Source organism: Cricetulus griseus, assembly GCF_003668045.3.
Source record: "Cricetulus griseus strain 17A/GY chromosome 1 unlocalized genomic scaffold, alternate assembly CriGri-PICRH-1.0 chr1_0, whole genome shotgun sequence".
NCBI classification, from domain to species: Eukaryota; Metazoa; Chordata; class Mammalia; order Rodentia; family Cricetidae; genus Cricetulus; species Cricetulus griseus.
Genome location: NW_023276806.1, coordinates 229,635,218 through 229,654,680, shown reverse-complemented (window position 1 = coordinate 229,654,680; position 19,463 = coordinate 229,635,218). Strand labels below are relative to the sequence as shown.

Genomic DNA, 19,463 nt, shown 5'->3' with positions numbered 1-19,463 from the left:
GGCAAGTTTCAATGTTTTTAAACTTATTTTCAGTAAGTTATAATTGAATACCTGCTATGAACTGAGGAAGGGTGGCAAAGGATATGGAGGAAATGTAACTCGGATCTATAATTTTTACTTGTATCATGGTTTATCTTGTTTACAATTTGCGTTTGCCCATAAGTTCTGCCTGGTTTTTGTTTTTAGTTCTAGGACAGGCTCCAAAGCTGCACAGGGAAACCCTGTCTCGAAAAGCCAAAATAAATAATAAATAAAAAGAAATAAAATAGGAGAGTCAGGGTGCCTCACTCCTTTCCCAGCTCCTGGTAGTCAGAAAGCAGTGTAAAACATTTGTTTCTCTAATCTTCATTATTACAGCATACTAAAAATCTTGTATTGAAGTTTATGATTTGCCCTATTTGGTGTGATGACAACTTGCAAAGCATAATTTAAACACAATTAGAAGCTAATTGAAAATAGAGGTTGATTGTAAATTTTTTAAAAACTGTGAACCCCCAAGGCTGATAGCAGCGTCTTTTTTGGTGGGCATTGTCTTTCTTAGGGAGACAGTATCGATGGGTTCCTGGGCCACCAGCACCATCCAACCCACGATGATGGTGAGACAAAAAGAGACTGAGTCTGAGCCACGGCTTGTCCACGGGGCTGGGGGCAGTGGTGCAGCCTTTCCTGATGTTTCCTTGTAGTAATATTTTTTTCTTGGCTTTAAAGAAGTAAATGCTGGCTTGTAAGAGGCCCACACAGGTAGCCTCTAAGAGCTGAGCAGCCGGCAAGAAAATAGGGTCTTAGAGTCCATAGCTCCAGGCGACTGAACTTCGGCCATGGCCAGAACGAACTTGGAAAACACAAGCCCTGGACAGATTCAGCATCAGCTGGGCTTGGTGGGTCACAAGAGTAATCCAAGAACTTGGGAGGCGGGGATAATTGAGAGTTCAAGGCCAGCCATAGCTACATGGTAAATGTGAGGCCAGTCTGGGCTGCATGAGACCCTGCCCCCACCCCCAAAAAAAGAACTTGGCGTTATTGATTTCAGCCTGTGATAACCAAAACACGATGACCTTGTCACACTGTACACAAGTGTCCCATCCTCAGAACCTGGGAGGCAACAAATGAGATATCACATTTTATCTTCTCAAAGCAGACTAGCCAAATATTATGTTAACATTCCCCCAGCCCTGGCCTTGTCCCTCCCTAGTCTCCCCGGGTATTCCCATTGCAGTAGAATTTGACCTTGGCTCTAAGTAAAGTTCCTTGCTATTGTTTTTTTGCTTATTTTGTAATTTTTTGATGAAACTCTTCTAATATGCCACCATCATCTCCTGCTTACTGCTATTTCTCTGTGAGATTTGATCTGTCCTTAGGTCACCCCAGGAGCCCTTGCATTCCCTGGAAACTCTCACTGCTCAGTGACAGAGGCCTTCTGGAACTCCGGCTGCCAGTCTGTGCTTGTGTTAGCCCTAACCCCCACCCATCCTCTAAGGCGAGGGGAGCCAGTTCCCCGCCTCCACCAGCCTCTAAGGCAGGGATTTGTGCCCTTGCACTGGGACTGTGCTTGGCCTTGTCCATAATTACTCATTAAATTCAACTAAAGGTTGCAATGTGGGGAGAGGTGACAGATATATAGCCAGTACAATGAATTAAATAACATGGAGATAATATCCCCTGGGGTATGGCTCCTGCATCTAGCAGGTCTAGGCCTGGGGATGAAAGGTATGGCTAAGACCCACCTGCTCCAGGACTCATAAAGGAGCTATAAGACAAACTCCAGCAGGGGCCTTTCATCACCTATCATGAGGAAACTCTGAATAATTTTCCTAGGGACCCATTGAGTCAGAGCTCACACCTAGTTAGGCAAGGAGTGGGTGTAGCCAGGTGACTGTTTTCTTGGTCTCAACACCCAAACATCCAACTATTTGTGGACCAGTAAGGGAAGTCCCCTATAGTCAGTACCCTGACACTCTCTAGGTTCTCTCTTGCACAAGCAGGGACAGGCAGGTTAGTTGCCGAAGCCGGAGGCTCCAAGGATCCCTTCAGTTCTCACACTGTAAAGGAGTTAGCTGGCTTCTCTCAGGGAGATACAGAATTCACTGTCCTGCTGTCCTGGGCCTGGAGATCCCCACAGCCCCGTTAGATATGAGGAAGTTGGGGAGAGAAAGAGGGGCCACAGGGATGGCTGGGTGGTTAACATTGCTCTCTGCTCTTGAGGAAGACCAAAGTTGGTTTCCCAGCTGCTAGGAGCCAGAGAGTCTTCTCAGGCTTCCAATAGCCCTACATAAACCCACGTGCAAACACATAGCCTTAAGAATTTAGAAGTTGGGGGCTGTAGAGATGGCTCAGAGGTTAAGAGCACTGATTGCTCTTCCAGAGGTCCTGAGTTCAATTCCTAGTAACCACATGGTGGCTCACAACCATCTATAATGGGATCTGGTGCCCTCTCTGACAGGCAGGCACACATGCAGAAGAAGACTGTATACACACTAAATAAGTACATACATTAAAACAAAAAAAGAAAGAAATTAAAAGTTGCAGGGTGGTGGTGGCTCACGCCTTTAATCCCAGCACTTGGGAGGCAGAGGCAGGTGAATCTCTGTGAGTTCGAGACCTGGTTTACAAAGTGAGTTCCAGGACAGCTTTCAAAGCTACACAGAGAAACCCTGTCTCGAAAAACAAAAAAGAAAAGAAAAGGAATTAAAAGTTGGGTTGGGGGCTGGAGAGATGGCTCAGCAGTTAAGAGCACTGACTATTCTTCCAGAGGTCCTGAGTTCAATTCCCAGCAACCACATTGGCTCACAACCACCTTGAATGAGATCTGGTGCCCTCTGCTGGCATGCAGGCAGAAGACTGTATACATAACAAATAAATAAAATCTTAAAAAAAAAAAAAAAGTTTGGTTGGAGAGATGGCTAGGTGGTTAAGAGCACTGGCTGGACACAGGTTCAGTTGCCAGCACCCACATGGCAGCTCACAACCACCAGTTCCAGGAGAACCAATGCTTCGCTTCTCTTCTCTTCTCCACAGGCATGGAATGCACACTGTATACAACATACAGGCAGGCAGAACACTCACACATATGAAATAAAAAGGAAGTGAAAGTTTTGTTTAATTTTTAAGTGTGTATGTATCTCTCTCTCTCTCTCTCTCCCCCCCCCTCTCTCTCTCTCTCTCTCTCTCTCTGTGTGTGTGTGTGTGTGTGTGTGTGTGTGTGTGTGTAGTTGCCCACGGAGGCCAAAGGTATTGAATACCCCTGGAGCTGGAGTTAAAGATGGTTGTCCGATGTCAGACATGGATGCTGGGAACCAAAACCTTTAGAATAAAAAAAGCAATACATGCATATATGCTCTCCACCATTGAGCCATCTCTCTGGCTCCAAGAGGTGTTTTGTTTTGTGAAACATAGAGAGGGAGGGTGTTATTCTTTTGTTTAAAAAGAAGAAAAGAGAAATGCTGAGATATGAGACATAAGACTATAAGTTTATTATAAGGCCCAGCAGAATAGGGAGACTAAGAAGAGGAACAGGGGTAAATGGCTGACCGCCATGGCCGGTCGCCATAGAGAGAGCGCATAGGTGAGAGTAGAGAGGAAGCTAAGAGGAAACAGAGCGGGAAACAGAGAGGGGAACAGAGAGAGGGAACAGAGAGAGGGAAGAGAGAGGGAATAGAGCGAGGGAACAGAGAGTGTAAATGGGCAGGAGCCTATCTTTTAAAGGGGTCCTCTGCACCTGCGTGCAGACTTCTTTCCCATGGAACCTTGGGCTGACCAGGGTATTGCCTGAGTGGATTCCACCAGGTAACAGGGGCAGGCCAGCATAATGCCTGAACCTTTCATTCCCACCTCTACTTATTATTAAAAAAAGGTGGGTGTTTAGACATGGCAGGTTAAGGAATAAGGGCGTCGACTTCTTAAGACTGCTTCCTGCTGACATGGGGGGCGTTGACCATCTTTGGGGGACCCGAGAAGGTTGGGGTGCTGCCACGTCCTGGGGAAGCTGGTTGTTTCATTGTAGTCCAGGCTGTATGGAACTCCCTGGCGCCTCTTAGACCTGGCAAGATGTTGACAGAGCAGAGGACAAGGTTAAGTTTAGAAAAAAATTTTTTTCTTAGGTCCTGTCATTTGAGGGGAAGATTGTAAGATGAGGGAGGGGTTCCCAAGGAGTCCCAAGATGAGTGAAGGGAATTTGGGACCGGGGAAAGGTTGAATATTACCTGGAGTGAATCTGACCTGTTTGGATCTGATTCAGCTCCCTGGAACTTACAAGAATCCTTAGAGTTTGTGGAAACATAAGTATTAGACATGTTAGAAGCATATTCTTGTTAGAAGCAACTTGGCTAAAAGCATTAACATTTTAAAACAGACAGATTTTTTTTTGGACAATGAAAAGCATCTTAATCTTGACCTTGTAGTTATGATCATATAGTGGTATTGTAGAACTGACTATGAACAGTAGCATGAGAAATAGAGAAATCTGGAACATATTTCATTCTTTTTAATGTCAACTCACTTTATCATCATTTAAGCCTTTTTATCCTCAGGCCTTCGTAACTACATTCTCAGACTATTATACATCTTAGACTTTCCTATCTTCACATAGATAAACCCTAAAATACCTGTTCCTGGAATCTGTTTTGCTTTAAGCTGGCAAGACTACCAGTCGTCAAAAGCATCAGAGTTCTTGAGAAGGATAAGATTTTACAGAATCAATGATTAAAGAATAACAGAGACTTGCCAGCAGGCTGCATGGACAGCCATCCCCAAGGTCCTCCATCCATAGTAGTGGGCTGCAGGACACCTGCCTTCTTGCTGATAGCATGTGACCTGTGGATTACTGACTACAGGAAGACTCGCCTACCATTGGCCCAAGAGACCAGGGAAAGTCGATTCCACTATCCTTTAGTCCATGGTCTGGAGTACTTTGTAGCAGTTGAGGTAAGGGCAGGGTTGCTTAGTGACCAGTGTTGTCACTGACTCGAGATGAAGTTTCTTCAGTGCCCATCAGTCTTCTTGGAGGAAATGGGGTGGCCTATCTCTCTGTTATAAAAAGCTTTTTAACAAAACATTTTAAATGCCATGTTCTCTAGATCTCTGAGCACTTGAGGACTGTCTGTCTATTTAGTATCTCAGCAGTCAAAAGTTTGCCTTTAGAGAAAAAAATCCCTTTTTGTAACAAAAAGCTGTACCTTTGTATACGGCTTATAGGATAAACTGAGTGGTATAAAAATTTTGTTAATTTGAAATAGACCATTATGATTTTAAACTTTCATCATCATTTAAAGATACATGAGTTAAATTTAAGTTGTATAAACTTAGCTTATATTTTAAGTATAGTTAAATTAGACCTTTATGACCTTAAATGTTTACCATCATTTAAAGATATATAGCAAGTTAGAAATATGAGACTTAGTATAGTTTAATTTAAGTTGTATATAGAGTTAGATAAGTATAAAGTTAAATTACAGGTACAGAGACAAGCAGGACTGGATAACAGTAAAGGGGGAACCAGAATGTAATCTCTGATCCATACATTGTAGCAAACAGACAGGAGATTTAAAGAGACAGGGTAGACTTAAACAGAGGGCCCTGGAAAGGCACAGTATTTAGTAATGTTCAAGCCATGAACAGCAGAGCCAGCAAAAGAAGAAATCATAGTCAAAAAATAAAATAAAATAAAATAAAAAGCAAAAAGATCTGGCAGAAATAAAAAATCTGGTAGACAGGTTTGCTGGCACAGGCCGCTGGAGTGGGCGTGCCTACAGGTAGGTCACATGACCAAAACGTCGGGGACCGTAAGCCGCTTTTGTCTGTTTACCTGCTTGTTGGATAAAACCAGAAAGGTTCCTCTATGCATTTCCCATGGGTGAGGCAAGTGGAAAACCAGCAAAAAGCTCCTCTCCGGATGCACGTCTTCCCGTGGGAGTTGCCAGGGGCCTGGCCCCGAAGGGGACACAGCTGTCCCGAAACCGAAAAAGGACCCAGCGGTCTGAACTGAAAAAGCAAAAAAGCACCGCTCCTGGAGCGGGATCCCATGCCTGACCTTCAGGAAATGCACCCAACAAGTGAAAGAAGAAATAAAAAGCAAGATGTCAGGTGGCAGTGCTTGCCTGTGTAAGTCGTTGAAGTGAGTGGGCAGGCCTAAGCTAGGTCACCTGGTTATGACCAAGATGGCGGCCCCCAGGTTAGCCCACGTTGGGCGCCAAAATGTTATTCTTTTGTTTAAAAAGAAGAAAAGAGAAATGCTGAGACATGAGACATAAGACTATAACTAAGAAGAGGAACAGGGGTAAATGGCTGACTGCCATGGCCGGTCGCCATAGAGAGAGCACATAGGAGAGAGAGAGAGAGTAGAAAGGAAGCTGAGAGGGAACAGAGAGCACAGAGAGCGTCAATGGGCAGGGGCCTATCTTTTAAAAGGGTCCTCTGCATCTGCTTGCAGACTTAGTTCCCGTGGAACCTTGGGCTGACCAGGGTACTGCCTGTTCCACCAGGTAACAGGGGCAGGCCAGCATAATGCTTGAACCTTTCAGAGGGAAGGAAGGGGAGAGAGACAGAGAGAGAAGGGGGGAGAGGGAGGGAGGGAGAGGAGGGGGATGGAAAGCTTGGAAGGGCTGCAGAACAGAGATGAAAGTCATTATGTAAATGGGATTCACCGTGGCAGCTGGAGAGGTCGAGGTGTGAGGGCAGACAGCGGACCAACGGAGGATGGAGCCCGGCACTCGTTGTGGGAATGAAGAGAGCAGAGAGAGAGAGAGAGAGAGAGAGAGAGAGAGAGAGAGAGAGAGCATTAGCACAATGGATGGCAGTGGTTTATGATACTGTGTATCAGTATCAATGTTTCAGTAGGGGGAAGGGATGGCATGGTGTAATAAAAGTGGGTTGTGGGTGGATCTGAGGTGTGCCAGAGAGGAAAGAGAAGTACTCGAGAGTGTGACAGACACGGACATGTTCCTGTCTGGGAAAAGTAGTTAGCCTGGAACAAGAGAGACTCCTGAGGCTGAAAACTCTGATGAGTCTAATGTGGTTTGGGAGGCATCAAAGAGGCCCAGTGCCTTCGGTTGGGCAGCCCAAGGCCTGCCTGATGTCCTCGGTTGCATGGCCAACAATCTGCCTGATGGCTTCATTCCTGTTACTGTGAGAAAAATACCCTGACAAAAGCAACTTGGAAAGAATGTTTATTTTAGTTCACAGATCCAGGTTGCAGCCCATCATAGCAGGGAAGTCACAGAGGGAGGAACTTGAGAGAAGTGGTCACATCACATCCATAACCAGGAAGAGAGACAGCCAGGATCTCCTGCCTAGGGAACGGTGTGGCCCACAGTGGTCAGGTCTTCTCATCGAATAATAAGACTAACATGCCTACTGGCCAGCCTGATCTAAACAATCCCTCACTTAAGCTCCTCCCACAAGCGTGCCTATGGGCCAGCCTAATCTAAATCCCTCACTTGGCTCTCCTCCCAGGTGATTGTAGACTGTGTCCAGTTGTCAGCTAATGCTAACTGTCACAGGATGGCCCACCCTTGGAATCCTGAAGCAGGGATCTTTGGGATCAAGGTGGGAAGGGTGCTCTCTGTCCCATTCTGGGTGAAGCTTTACTGCAGGTGACAAACCCATAAAGCCAGGCCACGAGGGAAGAGGGAAGACTGGCCTCCCTCCTGTTGGGATGAGAGAATCCAATCGGTATTTCTCCATGCTACCGTCCTGACGTGTGCCGTGTATCCACAGGTTATGCCCAGGCTTGGTGCCCCATACCTGTAATCCCAACACTTGGGAAGTAGAGGCAGACAACCAGAAGTTTGTTGGCCTTGGCTACACAGTAAGTTTGAGGCTAGCCTGGGCTACATGAGACTCTCATCTAAAAGAAAAAAAAAAAAAAGGAACAAGACAAGGCCGGGCAGGACTCTGCTCCTCCACAGTTCCTCCTGGGTGTAGCTCCCTTGCCCATTTCCCTATTTGCTTCAGAGGGGTGGAAGTGGGGTGTCATGGGAAGTGTGCCGGTTAGTTCTTTTGTCAACTTGACACAAACAGGGATCATCTAGGAAGAGGGAACCTCAATTGAGAAAATGATCCTACCAGATTGGCCTGCGGGCAAGTCCACACCGAAGTTTCCAGCCCATAGTGAGCGGTGCCACCCACGGCCATGTGGTCCTGAGCTGTCTAAGGAAGCAGGCTGGGCAGCCAGCCATGGGGAGCCAGTCAGTAGGCAGTGTTCCTCCCTGGCCTCAGCTTCAGATTTCCTGCCTCGATGTCCCTCTGTGACGGACTCCAACTGTATGATGAAATAAACCCTTTCCTCCTCGGGTGGTTTTTGGTTATGGTGTTTATTACAGCAATAAGAATCTAAACAGGCAGAGCATTGGTGGCTCACGCCTTTAATCCCAGCACTCGGGAGGCAGAGGCAGGCGGATGTCTGTGAGTTCGAGGCCAGCCTGGTCTCCAGAGTGAGTGCCAGGATAGGCTCCAAAGCTACACAGAGAAACCCTGTCTCAAAAAACAAAGAAACAAAAGAATCTAAACGGAGACAGCAGACCACAGTGAAGGGTAGAGCCCTTAATCTCCCATACTGCCTCATCCTATCTATCTAGAGGCCCTCAGTATGAAATAACGCTGGCGTGACTTGTCCTTGTTGAGCTCCTAGCGCCCCCTGGTGGCCACATGCATTGTTTTTTGTTTTGATACTATGTAGCCAGGACTGCTGCCCTGAATCTTGTGTTTCTCATGCCCTCCAGTCTCCCAAGCGCTGGGACAACAGGTGCACACCTCCATGCCCTGATACATTTTGGATCTCATTTGAAGGTTGCCACAGTCACACTAAGCCCACCTCCACCCCTCCCCACCCCCGGCCTGTCCTCTGTTTTCTGTCTGTTGTATGGGACTATGCTCGTGGGGAGTTCAGCTGTTGCCCTTTGCAGAAGGATCGTCCCAGCCGAGCCTGTGTATTGCCCATGGAGGGGTGGGGTCAGGAGACCCTCACCTGGGTATCCAACTGTCTCGATTGCTCGTGCCCTGGGGGCGGGAACTAGAGTATATAGGCCAGGAAAAGCTGTGAGGCGGGGCATCCGTTTTGCATCTGGCTATGGAGAAGAAGCCTTCGTCATCACAGGTGGGTAAAGGTTTTTCCAGGGGCGGCCTGTTGCGGGAAGAGCACCCACACTTCTGTAAGTAACCCCTCACCCGTGCTCTGTCGGGAGGCCATTGGTTGCCCAGAGTAAACCTTGGGGGAGCTGTGTCTGTCATTGGACCAGGGAAGAGGGGTCGACCTTGGGAAGTCAAAGCTCTGCTCCCCGCAGCTTCCCATTGCTCTCCTGCCTCTTCACGGTTCCACGGTGATCACTGGTGGTCACTGGTGACCCAGGGTCAGTTCTGGCTTGGGTACTTGTGGAGAACACCTGTGGACATTCTTTCCTGGGGTCGTGCTGTGATTCCCCACCGTTCACCGTTTTCCAGTCAGATACCACGCTTCTCTGAGGGCTCAAGGCTGATCAGTCTCGCACCTGAAGACAATGAACCATGGAGTGTGAGGAAAAGCCCCTCTCTCTTTTCTTTATATTTAATGATGTATATCTGTCTGTTTCTGTGTGGCACATTTGAGTGCTGGAAGGGCCCATAGACGCCGCAGGACCCTGGAGCTGGAGTTATAGGTAGTTATGAGCTGTCGCTGTGGGCGTTGGAAATTCATCCGATTCTCTGAAAGGGTTGCAGATGCTCTAAAACTCTGAGCCATCCCTCAGGCCCCTTTCCTTTTAAAATCAGGGTCTCATGTAGCTCAGGATATAGCTTAGACCAGTGGTTCCCAACCTTCCTAACGCGGCGACCCTTTAATACAGTTCCTCGTTTTTGGAGACCCCCCCAACCACAAAATTATTTTCATTGCTATTTCATAACCTTATGAATGAATTCATATGTTATGAATTGTAATGTAAATCTCTGTGTTTCCCAGTGGTCTTAGGTGACCTCTATGAACCACTGGCTTAGATGATCTTAAACTCTAGATCCTCCTACCTCCACATGCTGGGATTGCAGGTGTGGGCCGTGGTGTCTGGTTTACACAGTGCGAGGGATAGAACCCAGGGCTCCCTGCATGTGAGGTAAGCGCTCCCATCTATGCTACAGTCCCAGGCTCTTTTCATAGCCGATTTCGTTCATGGCAAGACCCAGCTTCCTCACTTTTTCCACCCAGCATCTAGACAGGAACACGGCTAATGCCTTGTAACGCTTCCCGATGTGGGGAGTGCTGGATGCTGATGGGAAAGGGAGTGACTCTAAAACAACACATTAGTATTTTCCCTTGTGGCAAAGTCCCTGCTCAAGCAAGGGAAGAGCGAATTGTATCGGTCTAATTTATTGCGGCCGCTAGAGGGCAGCACTGAGTCAAGGCTCAGACTAAAGAAACTGACCACCAGAGAAGCACATTCCAGCGCCTGTTCTCGGCGCCTTGGCATTTCGGTGTGGGTTTCTGTCCATCACGGTGCAGCGGTGAGGGTTGAAATCCTTTCCTTGGTGGGCATTATGGTGCGCGTCTATGATTCCGGCAGCCCGGAGGCCAAGCAAGGAAGAGTCCAAAGTGAGTTCCAGACAGTTTGTGTCCAGTTCGGACAATTTAGCAGACCCTGTCTCAAAATAAAAAGTGAACAAAAGGGCTGGAGAACTGGTTCAGGGATGTACTGCTCTTTCAGAGGACCCGGGTTTGGTTCCCAGCACGCTCATATCAAACTCTAGGGGCATTTGATGCCTCTGGCCTCCACAGCGGCCTGCACTCTCATGCATGGACATACGCACACACACACACACACACATAATTAAATATGCACATAATTAAAATCATAAAAATAAGGCCGGGCGGGGGTGGCTCTCACCTTTAACTCCAGCACTCAGGAGGCAGAGGCAGGTGGATCTTTGAGTTGGAGCCCAGCCTGGTCTACAGAGTGAGTTCCAGGACAGCCGGAGCTACACAGAGAAACCCTGTCTTGAAAAGCTTAAATAAATAAATAAATAAATAAATAAATAAATAAATAAATATTTAAAAAGTGAAATTAAAGGGGCTGGAGAGCCAGGGGTGGTGGCACACACCTGTGATCCCAGCACTTGGGAGAAAAAGAGAGGGCCTATTTGAGTTGGGGGGCAGTCTGGTCTACACAGCAAATTCCAGGCCTGCCAGAACTGGATACATAGTGAAACACTGTCTCAAAGCAAAAGCAAGGTCGGTGGGATGAGAGGGTGGGTACTGGTTGGAGCTAAAGCTCAGTGTTGAAAGGCTGTCGGTTGTTTAGCATGAATTAGGCCATGGGTTCAACCTCCAGCAGTGCTACCAATACATGGTTAGGGGTCAGGAGGGCAGCTCAGCAGGAAAAGGTGCTTTCGGCTAGGCTAAGCTAGATGATCCGAGTTCAATCCCAGAATGCATAGGGCAGAAAGAGAGAACTGACTGCTGAACACTCAGATCTCTACGCTTGAGCTGTGTGTGGCGCATGCCCAGTAGAGGGTGTCAGATTGCCCGCAGCTGGAGTTACAGGTGGGTGTGAGCCATCAGACATGGGTGCTGGGAATGGAGCTTGTATCCTCTGGAAGAATAGCCTGTGCTCTTAACCTTCCCGCCATCTCTCCAGCCCCTAAGACATTTTCTTTTACTAAAATAACCTTTTAAAGTTAAGTAATAAATCTTTCTCTGAGGCTCTCTATTCTAAGGACCACCCTTGCTTGCTGCTCAAGTATAAAAAGCCCCCTGGAAGAGGAAAGATGAGCTATTGATGGCTGTGAGCTGACTGTCACCGTTTGGCCCTACTTGGCTAGGAATTGTGCATAGGCAGGCGGAAGCTCATCCAGAACTAGCAACCCCAGCCCTTGGGTGCCCAGGGCTTAGAACCTATTGCTCCAGGCATTAGAAGCCAGAACCTAGGGCTGCAAACCCTCAGGCCAGAGCTTTGCTGCTCTGCACTTTAACCCCTGACATTTAGCAGCTTCCATAAGCCTCTGCTTCCTGATGCAGCTGCCAGTGCTTCGACAGGGTCTCTCTGTGTAGCCCTGGCTGTCCTAGAACCTGCTCTGTAGACCAGGCTGGCCTCACACTCACAGAGATCTGCCTGCCTCTGTCTCCCGAGTGCTGGGATTAAAGGCGAGCACCACCAAGAGTTGGTGCTGCGGCTCTTGAAGCAGCCTTGTGTGTAGGAACCTGGGTTTTATGGGAGCAGAGTTGCAGCTCTGGCGGCTGAGTGTTGGGACTCCCTTGTCACCGACAGCAGCTAGTATTTATAACCCCTGGGCCTCAGTACCAGGACCCTCAATCCTTCCAGCTCCTCAGCTCCTTTGAACGCTCATGGTGACCAGGGCCCCCCGTTTCTCTTCTGTGGCTCCCCACAGTCTCTTTCTCCAGCCTTGTTCTCTTCTTCCAAGGCCACTCATTCCTAGTTGCTGTGGAAGTGGCCATTGCCACCCCTACTGCTGCTGCTGCCAGGAGGGCATCTCCTCACCGACCCAAGAATTGAGTCGGAAGTTGGATGTGGTGACACAAAATAGCTTACTCGGCTGCTTGTTGGCAGTCCTTCAGTGAAGATAAGGGGACACCAGAGAAGGACCCGACAGCTGTCATGTAGGGGGTCAAGTCACCCCAATATCTTAGCATATTTAAAGGGAAAATAAGGTCTACCATTAATCCCAACTGGGTTTTTTCTTTCTTTCCTTCTTTCTTTCTTTCTTTCTTTCTTTCTTTCTTTCTTTTTAAGTCACATTTTCCCAACTGTTTCTTTTTGTGCATGTGGTGGTCAAAGGATCAGTGAGTTCTCCGGCTTGGTGGCAAATGCCTTTACCCCTGAGTCATCTGGATGGCCCTCTAGAGCTCTTTAATGGTGTTTAAATTGCCTTAAGGATGCTTAGCTTCTACTCTAGTGCCCCAGGCACAGGTGGGTCCCTAATCTGTCCTAACCTTTCTTTGCTCTGAACTTGTCTCTACTAAATCGTGAATGGAGTGAAGAGGGCAATGTCCATACCATAGCCTGTGAAAAGTGCGGACTGTCTTACGGGAGTCTAAGGGTGAGTGGAATTGACCCCTGAGTGTCAGCCAGCTCCTTCTGGTTACACATGACACAGTTTAGTGTGAGTCAGGTGTGGGTTATGTCAAGAAGGACACTGAGGGAATAAACACCTCTAAAGGTTTTCTGCTTCTATGTGGTCTATAGTGAGTTCCAGGCCAGCCAGACCATATAGTGAGAACGTGTGTGTGTTTGTGTGTGTGTGTGTGTGTGTGTGTGAGAGAGAGAGAGAGAGAGAGAGAGAGAGAGAGAGAGAGAGCATTTTGCCTGCATGTATACAGCCTGTGGAGGCCAGAAGAGGGCATTGGATCCCCTGGAATTGAAGTTACATCCAGCACGTGGGTGATGGGAACTGAACCAGGGTCTTCTGAAGAGTAGCCAGTGCTCTAACTATTGGGACATCTCTCCAGTTCATTTGTTGACCTTAACATCCTGTCTAAGGTGTTTTGAGAACAACACAAATTACCTCTCAGACATTTGGGCTTTATCTTGACTCTCAGCTGGAAGTGGCAAACTAGATCCCAGTATATGGGGCCTCATTCCTTCCCCCAGGGCCCCTCATTTCCCTGTCTTTATTTTTTAAATTTTGTTTTATGCACAGGGGTGTATCGTATTCGTACGGGTGCTATGTGGCAGGCATGTCTGTGTGCTAACTTGTGTGGCCCCCAGAGTCCAGAAGAGTCTTTGTTTCCTCTCATGCATCCTGCCATATCTTGTAGAATAAGGATCCTATTGTTGTCCCACTCTTTCACCATAAGACACTCAACCCTGGGAAGGGAACAGTCACCAGGACCCTTCTGAAGGGCTGGCATCGGCCTGTGCCTGTCCCAGACTCAGGTGAAGCAGCTTGGCTGGGACTACTGGCTCACTCAGGCAGCTTGGAAGCATCTCTCAGGGCAACTGTTCTGTAGCACAGTGTCTGGACCACACTGTGTCTGGACCACACTTTCTCCATTTCATGATTGCCTCCCATCACTCTCTGGTGATGGGACCTGAACTGTGTCCTTACATACATATGAGAGCCCTTTGCAAACAGACATTACAATTTTCCCCAAAGGGCCCCCCATAGGCAATGTGCAAAGGATTCCCTGAACCACAGGAGGTGGGGACAAAAGCTGTCAAAAGTTGCTCTGTAGAAGAGAGGGCTAATGGCCAGACATCATTAAGTAGGTTGCTACCTGTCTCTGAGCTTTATTTCAGTGAGAGATGGCAATAGCAACCATGGCTGCCGTGAAGTTTCCTCAAGGTGTCCGTGGAGGGCTGCCAGGAAGCAAGGGACTGCCTGGCTGACAGTGAGAGAGGCAGCTCGGGGTGCCAAAGCTGCCAGCTGCCAGCTCTCCCAGAAATTCAACACAGTTTGCCGAACACTCAGCACCGTTCTAGAGTTGGGCGAGCGAGAAAGTACATGCCTGAAACCCCAGCACATGGAAACTGGAGACCCATAACTACATAGGGAGTTAGAGGCCCACCTGGACTTCCTGAGATACTCTTTCAAAACAACAAAATCACCCAACACTTAGAACTAGTGATTTTTTTTTTCCTATTGATTTGTCTCTGGACTAGGGTGCCACTTTGTGCCCGTCTTGGAGGTCAGAGGATCACTTTTGGGAGTTAGTTCTCTATTTCCTCCCTGTGGCCTCTCGGGGTCACCAAATCTGATGGTAAGTGCCAAGCCATCTGACAGCCCAGAACCAATAATCCTAACTGTAGTAAACTTGCTCAATTGGGCTCAACCCTGCTCGGTCCCCAGGTAATCGTCTCTCCTAAATTGTTTATTGAATACTCTTTCGGTCCTGTTGTGTTTTCTCACAACAGTGTTTTGTTGTTTTTTTGTTTTTTTGGGTTTTTTTTGGTGTGTGTGTGGGGGGGGGTTGTTTTACTGTGCTGCTCTGGGATCAAAGGTGTGTACCTCCGGGTCTGGTTGTCCCATTGTTTTTCCTCCCTTCCTCCCTCCCTTCCTCCCTCCCTTCCTTCCTTCCTTTCTCTTTCTTTCTTTCTTTCTTTCTTTCTTTCTTTCTTTCTTTTTTTGGGTTTAAGAATCAGGGTTTCTCTGTGTAGCTTTTGGAACCTGTCCTGGAACTCGCTCTGTAGACCAGGCTGGTCTCGAACTCACAGAGTTCCACCTGTCTCTGCCTCCCACATGCTGGGACTAAAAGCGTGCACCGCTACCGTCTAGCTCTATTGTTTTTCTATGGCACCTCTCTGCCTGGCTTTTTATTCCACAGCCACTTGTTTGAAATGAGCATCATATCCTAGTAATCTTTTCCAGGTGACTAAGTCTTTCCCACCGTTGTTTTCCTATGTCTCCAACGCTGCGTCTGACTCCGGCCTTCACAGTCGATGTTGGGGGGTCAGCTGCTAATTTCTGCCTACATGGCAAGACCAGTTTCCAGGTTCCCCCTTTTCCTCTCTGCTCTCCTTTTCCTCCTCTCTGTTTCCGGTCTCCTGACTCTGCTGTGACTAGCCCCAAGGGCAGGTGTCCTGGAGGTTTTATTTGGCAACTGGGACTCCTGACCTGGGATGACCCTTGGGAATGATTCAGGGAACTGGAGGCCAGGGGAAATGAAGCCCAGGTGTGGCTGAATTGTCCAGTGGAATTCATAGTCCTCCCCAGGCCTCGGTCCCAGGCAAAGTTAGTAAGGAGTTATTTGTAATTTTCTTTTCTGAAGCTAGGTAAAAGAGAAATGGGGAGAGGCAGATCCTAGCTCCTGATTTGTTTGTTTGTTTATTTTGAGGTAGGGTCTCCTATATCCTAGGTTGGTCTCCAATTTACTTGGTAACCAAAGATGACCTTGAACTTCTGACCCTCTTGTTTCCACTTCTTTGGGGCTGGGATGGCTTTGTGTGGGGCTGGGAATTGAACTCAGGTTGTTAGGGCTTTCACTGCAAGCACCTTGCCTTGCTGAGCCATCTTACCAGCCCCAGTCTGTCTTTTGATTGCTTTTTTAAAAGATTCATTTATTGTGTGTTTGCTTGTTTGCTTGCTTTCGTGCATTGCCTTTGCCTTTGGAAGGAAGCCAGAAGCCCCTGAAACCTGAGTTTTAGACAGCTGTGAGCTGCCACATGGGTGCTTGGAATGGAACCCAGGTTCCCTGGAAGAGCAGGCAATGCTCTTTAACTACTGGCCCGTCTCTCCAGCCCCCCCCCACCCCCCACCCCCCTTTTTTTTTCCTTTTCTGTTTTGAGACAGAGTCTCACTGTGTTTCTCCTGCTATCCTGGAAGCTTCTATAGCCCAGCTGGCTTCAGACTCCCAGAGATCTTCCCACCTCTGTCTCCTGTGAGTTAAAGGGATGTACCTGGCCCCAGTGTACATTCTAAGGTGTTTTCGTCAATATTGAGTCTCTCATTGCTCTGTCTTGGAAGCTGCTGGGCTAACTGCTCGGGCTTGTTGGCAAAGTGTCCATCTCTGCGTGTGTTAATTCCTGCAGCTTTAGGCTGGGCATTCAGGAGGCACTTTAACAGCCTCTAATCACATTTAAATCACTTTCTCCAGGATCACGTGGAAGGCCTGGGAGCAGTGACTGGAACTGATTGAGAGAACTGAGGAAGACTGTTGCCCTCCTTCCAACCTGGAGGATGAATCTGAGGAAGCTCTGATCCCGAGGGTCGTGCCAACAGTCCCTGGGAGTCTCTGGATGTCATGTGTGATGGGGACCTTTCCTCCCTCAGAAACTACATGCTGGCCAAGGAAACCAGGTTGCCCCCAGGGCGCTGTGTGGCTGGGTTCTAATAGCCCGGTGTGTAAATTGATCAATGTCGAAAATCCTCTTTGACCTAGTCAGTGATTGCTTCCAGAGGCAGAACGCAAGAGCTGCCCTAGCTGGATGCCTCTCTGATGCTCTGAGTATTTCTCAGTGGCACAGAGCTCTGGGCAGGACCCTGAATAGGCGGTGGGCCCTCCTCTGCAACATGTGAAGGCTTATCTTATCCATGGGAAACACATGCAAGGATCCTCAAGTGTAAATGAAAATACCTGAAAAGAAGCTGTGTCTGGCTGTCAACACAAGGCTCCTGGAAAGAATATCATCCTTTTTTCTTTTAATAAAAAAATTGTATTTACTTAGAAACATTCAGAATGTCAACAAAACAGCTGCAATTTTTTTTTGCAATTACAGAGTGGTATTCAGTTAATAGAACAATGATCTTTGTATAAGTTGCATCAGAGACAACTGAAGATGAAAAAAAAAAAACCAAAAAACAAAAAGCTGCTGTCCCCAAATATGACTAACCAACAAGAACCTGCTTTAAATTTTCATGCCAATTTACAACCCCCAGACTGTGCCAGGCAAGGTTGGTGGCTACTGAAAATACCACCAGGACAGGGCTACCTAAAGACATATTCAGTAGTGTGTTAACTATACAAAAAAAGACACTGTACAGTTTAAAAACAAATCTTACACAGCCTTATATTTCAATTTTTTTCTTTAAAAAGGAGTGAGTTGTGTACAGGGGGGTTAAATGCTCTATAGACAAAAAAAGTTTCGCTAAAACCAACTTTTCGTACTTCTTCAGCTTGGCAGCCATCTTTTCACAGGGCTGCTTGTCCTCTGCAGCAGTGTCGTTCAGCGTTCTCCCAGTTTCTTTGCGACATCACCAATGGACAAGCCAGGGCATTCGCCTTTGATTTTTTGGGCGGCACTCAGAGCAGAACAAGAAGGCTGACGGAGGCCTCTTGGGTGCATTGGGGTCCTTGAACTTCTTTTGGTCTCCCCTTTGGGGGGGGATGTAGGTTTTCTTTTGGGGGGTGGGGTTTTAAGTCGGGGTTTCTCTGTGGCTTTGGAGGCTGTCCTGGAACTCGATCTGTAGACCAAGCTGGTCTCGAACTCACAGAGATCCGCCTGCCTCTGCCTCCCGAGTGCTGGGACTAAAGGCGTGCGGCAACACCACTCAGCTGGGACGTAGGTTTTCATTTCTGTTTCATAATGGGCCTTGTCAGCCTTTGCCATGTCTTCAAACTTCCCCTTTTCTTTAGCAGACATGGTTTTCCACCTTTCTGAGCACTTCTTCGAGAACTCTGAGAAGTTGACAGAAGCATCCGGGTGCTGCTTCTTGTGTTCCTCCTGGCAGGTTTGCACAAAGAACGCATGTGAGGATTTTTGCCTCTCAGCTTCTTAGGATCTCCTTTGCCCATGTTTAGTTGATTTTTGTGGCAGGCACAGAGTCGCCCATCGCCCGTCCTGCTCGCCCTTGCCCAGGCGCTGTCTCTATGGAGCTCAATGTACCACAATGGCTGTGAGAGCAGGAGCCAGACTGGAAGGAATTGCTGTGTCTGCAGAGACTGGTGGACCAATTGGAATTTCAGTACTGTAGAGAGGTCGAATTTTGTAGGTTCAGAATCTAATTACTTTATTTGGGCTAGTTTTAGCCTCCTGGAACAGCCATACCTTGTCCACTCTTTAACACCTGGCGATAACAAATAAAAACTTCTTAGAAGCTATTGACACAGCTGATCATCGGCTTCAGCAATCCAAGAGCGCTCCCTGTCTCCATGTATCTGCCTCTTTGGTGAACCCATCAACATATTTTAAACTTGTCTTGATTTATGACTTTCTTTGTGAATGAAAAAAAAAGGGGGGAAAGAAATTAAAAAGACACGACTCTACTTAGGTAAGGTGGAGGAGAAAGTGTGTTGCAGATAAAAGGGAGAGCATAGCCAGAGGCACATATCTGGGGGAACTCAGAGTGGACATGACCCTGACCCAAGCCTTGTGAGGAGAGGGAAGGAGCCAGGAGAGAAAAGGGTGGACAAGAAGGCCAGGTAACCAAATGGCTGGGTTAGAGAAGAGCCTCTGGGGGAAGGGTGGCCCAGCCCCTGGGATGGAGATTTCTGGGTAGAGGGTGAGGGTGTGCTAGCCATACCCTGTAACAGGTAGGGACTGAGGGATGCTGGGAGAACCTGGCAGCCAGGTCTGCTTTGATATGTTTAAATAAGCCTCAGTCATTTGTCCCAGGTTTGAGACCTAGCACTGTTCTGTAAAACTATAAAAAACGCCATAACATGGAATTTGGGGTGACAAAAATATGTGTTTCTGGGCAATGACCACGAATAATGGCTCCAGAATAAACTCTCTTTTCTTGTCGATGCAAGAGATGCCTGAAACCCAGACAGTAACAGTTCAGTCTGTATGATGGTGCATGTTTGCCTGTCTCAGGCATGTCTACCTATGATAACTAATTGTGTGTGTGTGTGTGTTGAGTATAGGTGTTTGGGGGAGGCCAGAGGTGTTGGGTCACTTAAAACTGGAGTTACAGGGTTATGGGCTGCTCATTGTGGGTGCTGGGAACCAAACTCGGGTCCTCTGCGAGAGCAGCATGTGCTTCTAACTGCTGAACAATCTCTCCAGCCCCCAAGTTTTTTGTTTGTTAAAGAAAGGCTTTCATGTTGCCCTGGCTGGCCTTGAACTCCTCATCCTTCTGTCTCAATCTCTCAAGTTTTGGGGTTACAGGAATGT

The 19,463-nt window shown here is 47.7% G+C and overlaps 1 long non-coding RNA gene across 16 annotated transcripts in view; it reads left to right on the top strand.

The window, feature by feature from the left end:
• The window catches only part of LOC103160242, a 70,814-nt gene extending 51,721 nt beyond the window's left edge, over positions 1–19,093 (top strand). For 9 of the 16 annotated variants that reach the window (XR_004771761.1, XR_004771758.1, XR_004771759.1 and 6 more), the window contains one exon: positions 16,505–19,093. This is a non-coding gene — a long non-coding RNA (uncharacterized LOC103160242). Of the gene's footprint in view, positions 1–541; positions 1,260–1,358; positions 1,596–3,015; positions 3,108–7,710; positions 7,802–8,013; positions 8,287–16,504 lie in introns of those variants that run through there. The other 7 variants (XR_003479765.2, XR_004771762.1, XR_003479767.2 and 4 more) reach the window with 5 other exon arrangements.
• The last annotated feature ends 370 nt before the right edge of the window (positions 19,094–19,463 follow it).